This window comes from Antrostomus carolinensis, unplaced genomic scaffold, assembly GCF_000700745.2.
Source record: "Antrostomus carolinensis isolate BGI_N321 unplaced genomic scaffold, ASM70074v2 scaffold10410, whole genome shotgun sequence".
NCBI lineage: Eukaryota > Metazoa > Chordata > Aves > Caprimulgiformes > Caprimulgidae > Antrostomus > Antrostomus carolinensis.
Window position 1 is genome coordinate 8,423 of NW_010286441.1, and position 7,708 is coordinate 16,130.

Below are 7,708 nucleotides of genomic sequence, written 5' to 3' on the forward strand. Positions count from 1 at the left end.
AATGGTGGGAGAATGTGTATTTTCTTTTTATGTATAGAGCAATCACCATCATTATAATTTGTGATCTCCAAAATGTCACTGTCTTTCCTCTGAAATGTTAAATAAAAATAAAATAACTTTTCCACCTTTCACCTTCCTCCAACAGCCAGTATAACTTGGTCCCAGTGGCAGGAAGGAATACATAAGAAGCAGGCAGGAGCAGTAGCAAGTGAAATCAGGCAGAAGGCAATTCCCAAAAGAGTAATTTCTATGAGTGGGAGGGAAACAACTGAACCATTCATTTAACATTAAAAAAAAACCCCAACAAACAACAAGGATCCCCCCACCCTGTGCTTGTTGAGTAGGCCTCATCCAGTTTGAGCTGCAGTAGATAAAGCTTCTATGGGCTTTATGTACAAGTGTGATGTTGTCTCCATTACATATGTCAGTACGTCTTGGGAAGATGTATCATTCTCACATGTGTCCAGGTATACGTATGGCTACAGATATAGATATGTACACTTCCTAGAAAACAAAGGGCAGGAAAATGGATTTTCAAATAGCATATTTAAAGTCCTTAGGTCAGCTAAACTCCTATGGGTCAATTCCTTCTGTAACTAAAAATCTAAATAATGAGGAAGGTAGAAGTTTTGTTTTGATAGCATCTGCAAATGCAATCAGGAAATGCCAGTTGCAGAGCATTCTGTCAGTTGGAGTTAGAAGGATTGTAATGGTACAGTGATCCCTCTCTATTAATAAAAAAAAGATAGGAAAAAAACCTTTCAGACAGCTAGTCTTTGTGTATGATGAATGTTAAAACTTATGATGACTTGCATGAGGAAAATAAATGTTTTTTTTCACTTTTACAGAATAATATAATTGACAAGGTTGACTTTTTGTAAATGTTAAAGATTGAATGTTGTTAATAGCTGGCCTTTGTCCCTCCCCTTTCAGCAGAGAATAAACAGATGCCCATTAAGAAGTACTGGCATGGCTGGGTCACTCCTGCTCAGCATGGGCTAACACTGGAGTATATTTATTTAGGTTGTGGGGAAGAGGTTGGAGCCTCTGTGTTTCTCCATAGTGCCATAGCAACAGGGGCTGAGACAGATACGTATGGCTTCCATGGGTGCAGAGCTGTGACCACAGCAGACAGTGCGGAGTCCCTGCCTGGGGCATCACGTCCCTGGCATGTGCCTGGTGGCTGGTAGGGGACAGCCAGCCCAGGGCAGGGCTGTGGGCACTGGCGACCAGGCAGGGACACAGCAGGATAGGAAAACCACTTTGCTGCTGGATTTTCTAGTGGTTGCAGCCTTTCCAGGGACATAGCTCTGCTCCTAGAGCCTAGAAGCTCTCATGACAAAACATTTCCTTCTCAGCAGTGTGAATACCTGAGGAAAGGGAAAAAAAAATCCACTGATCTGAAGATGTGCGAGAACCAAAAAGAGGAGCACAGTCAGGAGGAAAATTGTCTGCTCCCAAGCATGCTGAGGTGGGCTCCAGCTCTCCTTTTGAAAAGTATAGGACAGGTGTCACAGAAAACTTCTCTACCTAAAGATTATTAACAGATTAAAAAACTCTTCTGTAATCCGTAGGGGTCTGTCAGCTATCACTGAACTTTTTGGGGAAAAGTCAATACTTTAATTCACAGTAGTCCCAATATCTGTCTGCAGCATACAAGATAAACAGTATTAAATGTCATAGATTTCAGAAAGATGTCTTTCATAAATATTGTTGGGTGTAGGAATTTAGCCTTTGATTTTGATGAAAGCCAAATTACGCCTATACTATTCACAATAAAAGTCCCAGCCAGAAAATATATTAGTATAGTCTCAAACTGTCTTAGAGCAGTGAGAGGACTCTGGTCCTAGACAAGTCTCTTCTTTCTTCCTCCACATGGCTGGAACAACGGTATAAAATCATGATCTTTATGGAGGACCTTTATGAAGACTATCAGGTAAATTTTTTAATAATTTTTGACCATAATATTTGATTTATAATTTCTGAGGTCAGGTTTCTTGTTCTTCCATTTCATGTCTTTTTATATACTGTTGAATCCAAAAGTTTTTTTTTCTAAGGCCTTTCATGTGCCTTGTAATGAAGATTCCTGATGTTGCTTGGTTTTGGTCCAACAGTATATATTTTTATTGCAGGTTGAAAGGCATATTTTTATTGTAGGTTTTAATTGGTTGAAAGTTGCCTTTCCAATGAAAGTAGGTAGAGCTGTTGTTATTCTTCATATTCAGTTGAAGTGACTTTAGATGGAAAGAGAAACAAAAGACAGAAAGAGAAATAAAAGCATACCCACACTGACACTAGCTAGCCGCATTGTACAAGTGACAAAGGAATGCGTCAGAGCCAGACCCTTCTCAAGTACCTGCCAGGGACAGTGAGCTTGCTACAGCACCATTGAACATTGCTAATCCCACATGTGACCCGGAAGACTATTGCAAATTTTTGAATCTGAGGAAGTAACAGCTAATAAATTAGTATAGATACACGTGCCGTTACACCTCTCAAAAATGTTTATTTAAAGCAAAAGCATTTTCTTTCCCACCATTTGATAACGACATTTTTGCTCATGATCATTTACAATGCATCAGTCTGTGTCATCATACTGTGGTATGATGCTATCTACATGCCAGTGAGTCTTACCACAGCACCTGTTTTTAAATCTCTGCAAGCTCAGAGGTACAGCGATACATCTGCTCTACTCCAAAGGTTATCATGATCTCCTGGACTCCTTATTAAACTTTCTCTCATTATATATAGTAAAAAAAAAAAGAAAGCATAATACAGCATGTCCTTGATAAATATAGTCTTCTTGATTCTGACACAAACTTTATCAGAAACCTGATTTCCCCAGAAAGGATATCACTGCAGACAGGAAGATGTGGTCACAGTGTATTTCAAAAAGCTGAGCTGTGCACTAAGGGTACAGCTGGCATCATTGTTATAAATACAGTATAACTATGCAAGTCAGATTTTTATTAATCTTGCTTTTGAAAAGAAAGTATTGCAAAATATATGAAAGTTATGAAATTACTTCAGTACATACTAATGTTAGGAAATACTGTCACAATCCAAATTCAGTTATTTTGAACAAATAAGAATGTTTCATTTTGCCCTTCTAGTCACATTAAGATGATTCTTTTAATAATAAGGCTTAAAAACACTCCTCTGGGAAATTATCGGAATAGTGATTTGACATTCAAGACTAAAGTAGGTTGGCCCTGCTCTTAAATCCAGTTAAACAAATGTTTGTCTTGTCTTAGCAGGAGAAGACACATGCACTTGAATGCCACATTAATTGGACATTTTTGAGGAGGAAACATTTATTGCTGTCCCTGTGAACAAAATAACATACAAAAGGATTTTAAAGGCACTTCTGGTGCAGAATTTCTCCAGAGGAGTAACTTGGGTATAAGGAAAGAGTTGTTCATCTCTTCAGACTCAGTAGGAACCACAAAAATACAAAACACATTTAATGACAGACCACAAGACCATTAATTATAATTTTAATGCTAAATCTGCATTACTTTTCTTTTAATAGAGAGAAAAATAGGGAGATTAAAAAAACATGGAGAAAAAAATGGAGATAGATAAATCAACCTTACTACAAGTAATCTTAGTGCCTCTTTGAACCTTACATCCAGATTTACTTATGTTGAACAAGATGATAGTCTTAGTCTGTTTTGACTTCTAGTAAGTCCCTCAGCTTTATGCAGCTCTCTGCCAAATTAGGGTTCATTTAGTATTCATAAGCATTTTGGCCTCTTGGCCTAAGGATTAAGGAGCTGTGCAAGAGGTTAGAATACAATTTAAATCTTTGCTTTCTGCTGGTTTTGTTTTTTTGTGGTGTTAGCACAACTGGGAAAAGTACAAGCTGTTTACTGCAGGAAAATTAAACTCATTTTAATGTAACTTCTGGGACCCAATACAGGCAAAACAATTATGTATTTTTAAAGACTCCATCAGTCCAACACACATCTCATCAGGGTAATTGTCTGAAGCCTTGGTGATGTATTCTCTCAATTAATATCCTAGAGTATGAGAGCACATTTCAGATAGCATAGCCTCATCTTATTCTCACTGCAAATCATGATGGGCAAAGTTCAGAACCTCATTCCTACTGCAGAACCAAATTGCAATATGCTCTACTTGAGACCGCTTCTTAAAATCATTCGGGGACTGAAGCTCATTCAGGGCACAGCTGATCTCCTACTGGTTTTGTGGGAGTCCATTCTTCAGAAAAGGTGCTCCAAGGCCATTTATGTCAGACAAATTACAGTTCATTCCCAGGAGCTCTCAGGGGCAGGTAGCACCAGTCTCCTCTTTGCACAGCATCACACCTGCAGTCAGCAGGGGACTCAAGTGCTATTCCTTTCACAGAAGAGAGGAGATGGCTGAAAAAAGGAGCAAATGAGACTGTAAACTCTATGGCACTTGTTTTCCCTCTTGATCTGAAACAGTCTAAAATTGGAGGTCTTCCAGAAAGTTGCGGAAGACACCTGTGTGAGACTTTTTGGAGACAGAATGAGGAATCACTTCCCAGAGATGATTAAGAAATCTATCAGTGCAGGACTAGCTGATTAATTCAATACATCCAGCTTCCTGGGGCATTACTAATCATATAGCAGAAAAACATAGGTAGTTGGATGTGCACTTTTGTTGATTTTCTTCTAATCAGATCAATTTATTTTAACTCATTGAAAGTAGACTCTGGTATGTGCTCTGACCCAAGCAAATTCACATTGTAATACAGCTCCAACACCAAACCACCCTTTGCTATTGTAAGGACTGTGGTGGTTTGGGTGGATTCACCCTTTTGGCTTGCAGTTTGCAGCCAAACACAGCCTGCTCTGTCACCCTCCCCCTCTCCCTCTCGCCCAGAGAGCAGGGGAGAGAATTGGAAAGAAAAGGGCAAGGAAACTCGCGGGTTGAGATAAAAACTATTTACTAATTAAAATAAAATGATAATGATAACAACAGTGATAACAGACTATACAAATGAGTGATACACAGTGCTCACTGCCCGCTGACCAATGCCTGGCCTGGGCCAGCTAACGATCCTGGAGCCGAGACAGTCCCGAACCGAAACCCTGGAAGAGTGAGCCCGAGCGATCCCCGAGAGAATACCCCGTCTTCCAGTCACCCCTGGTTAATATACTGACATGACAGGTTATGATATGGAATATCTCATTGGCACATCCAAATGCCAGTTCTGGGTTTTGCTATTCACTGCGCTTCTCCCTCCCAGTCTTAATGCAGCTGTGAACCAGCCAAACACGGTGGCCTTGAGCTCCAGCAGCAACTAATAACACCACTACTGTTATCAACATTCTTCTTAAAATATGTCTGACCTGACACACTGAAACTAAAATATGGCTATTCTAATTACTAAAAAGAAAATTAACTCTATCCTAGCAAAACCAGGACAGCTATTAAGGTATTCCCTCCATTTTTATTGGTCCATTATGTGGCACAATAAGTCTGATCCTGATAAAAAAATTTGTTGAATTACTACTATGAAAATGTTTAAAGAGAACAGCAATAGAAAGAATGAGCACATCTATCAAAATGAGAAGTTGAATAGATCAACCTGTTCCTAAAAAGCTGTGGAAACACTGCAGCCTATTTCATTGACCTTTGTACAAATACGTGAAAAGTAAAGGTTTATTTTCCACCGTTCGGCAGTTGTTTTTGCTGAAATAGAACTTCCAACCTGTCCCTTTAATTATGTACATCTATAAAAGACATGACTATACTAAGAATTTTACGACCAACAACAAAAACAACAGGCTAGAAAAAGCTTTTATTTAAAGAATGTACCTCAAATTAATAGTAATTTTCTTTCTTTGCTTGTAGTACTGGCTGTATGCACTGTAATAAACCAGTTTCTACTTTTCATGCATGAATTTTATGGGATAATGCTTACTGTAGACTGTAAGAAGAACTAAACCTGTAATTTACAATGATAAACAAGAACTAAAAAGCAGAGTTAATTTAGCTGTTGTTAGGACCACAAATAACCTTGCTTTCTTTTGTATAAAGCAGAAATGAAGACAGCATCTGTTAAAGTAGTTGTGAAATAACATTCATATAAAGATTTTCCCACATTTATTTTTAAGAAATAAGAGAATAAGTGGTACAACCTGTCTGATTCTGTGTTTGTATCACAATATAAATTTCTCCTTCATGATACATAAGGTTATTTGAAAGACAGAAAAAAATTATAAACAATATGCAAAAAAAATTGCTGTTTCCTATCTAAAACATTAATTTCTATCCCCCTAATAGTGATTAAACCATATTAAGCACCCCAAAATGAAGTGACTTCATAAGTCTCTGGAATTTCCTTGGCAAAGCCAAGCATAGTAGTGTTAATCTGCATTGTTGGTGGTGGTGCTGTTTACAAAGTTGATTTCTGTAGTATCATTTAAATTATGTTTAACAGCAGCCTTATAAAGGGGGGAAAAAAAAAAAAAAAAGTCAAGCTGAGTTGTCACAGCATCCTTGTTCTTCACTTTTTTTCCTAAAAAACATTTAAGCTAAATCAGACATTTATGTTTTACATTTGTGGTATATATGGCACACTGGTGAACATAATCAGATTTTTCGCAGTTCTTGCATGAATTTTTCTGTAGCTTCACCTTTGGGTCTTTTAAGTAGTCTCAAGTTCAGTGATATCAGAAGACTGTGGGAGCCCTCTCCTGGTGAACACAATTTATCTCCTTCCAGCTGCTGCTTCGTGTTTAGAGCTTTTAATTTTATTTCCCCATGAATGTACTCTTATGTTGTTTTTTTAAAATTTATTAATACTTTTTTGAGATAAGAAAGCCCAAAACCAGAGGATTTGTTTTTAAAATACCACCTTGCAAAGTGAAGCAGAAAGTCAAAGAAAATATGTCTCAAAAAACTGTCACCTGCCAATAAATACAAGCTTCCAAATACTCTCACACCAGTGCAAATTTTGCACGGTTAAAATTGACATCCCTCTGGAAATACTGCAGCGTTTTAAATAAAGCTACTTTAGAGATTTGTTCACTTAGTGGTAGGTATTGAGAAGATCGTACACCCACATTCCCCAGGTGGGGAATGAATGAGCAAGCGCAGTGTGAAAATCCCGTCACATCTAAAGGGTGCTAAGATGGTGCTAAGACCCTCTAAGACCCAATAAGAAGGGCAGCAAAGAGGAGGGCTCTCGGCAGGAGCATGTTTTTTCCTCTGTAACCAACAAGAGATGGCATGTGCTGGATGCACAGGTTATTCTTTCATGCTAACAAAACTGTATCTTTTGCTACACATCCTCCTTCACCCCTAGTGCATGTATGAGGCAGACTGCCTGCATTATTCACAAAGGGGGGGAAAAGCAAGTGCTTTAAAAACAACTGTTGTTTTCCTGTCATCCAACTTTCCTATTTATAGGTACTAATTACTATTACCAAATTTTGTACTTAGCTTAATATAGATACTTGTGATACAACTTTGGCTTATTTTCCTGCTGTGTTCACCCTTTTTCCTGTAGTAAATTCTTAATTTAGGTTGAAAGACTGAACTGAAAAATCTAGGCAAGTGAGAGAGCCTTCCTACCTCCATATATGAGGTACCTTGATTTACTGTATTAACTTTAAGGACACTGTGTCTCTCTATTCCATCACATTTGAGACCCTGAAAACACTAATTTTAAGTTCAAATCATATTGAGTGCACCCTCAGCAAGTTTGCCG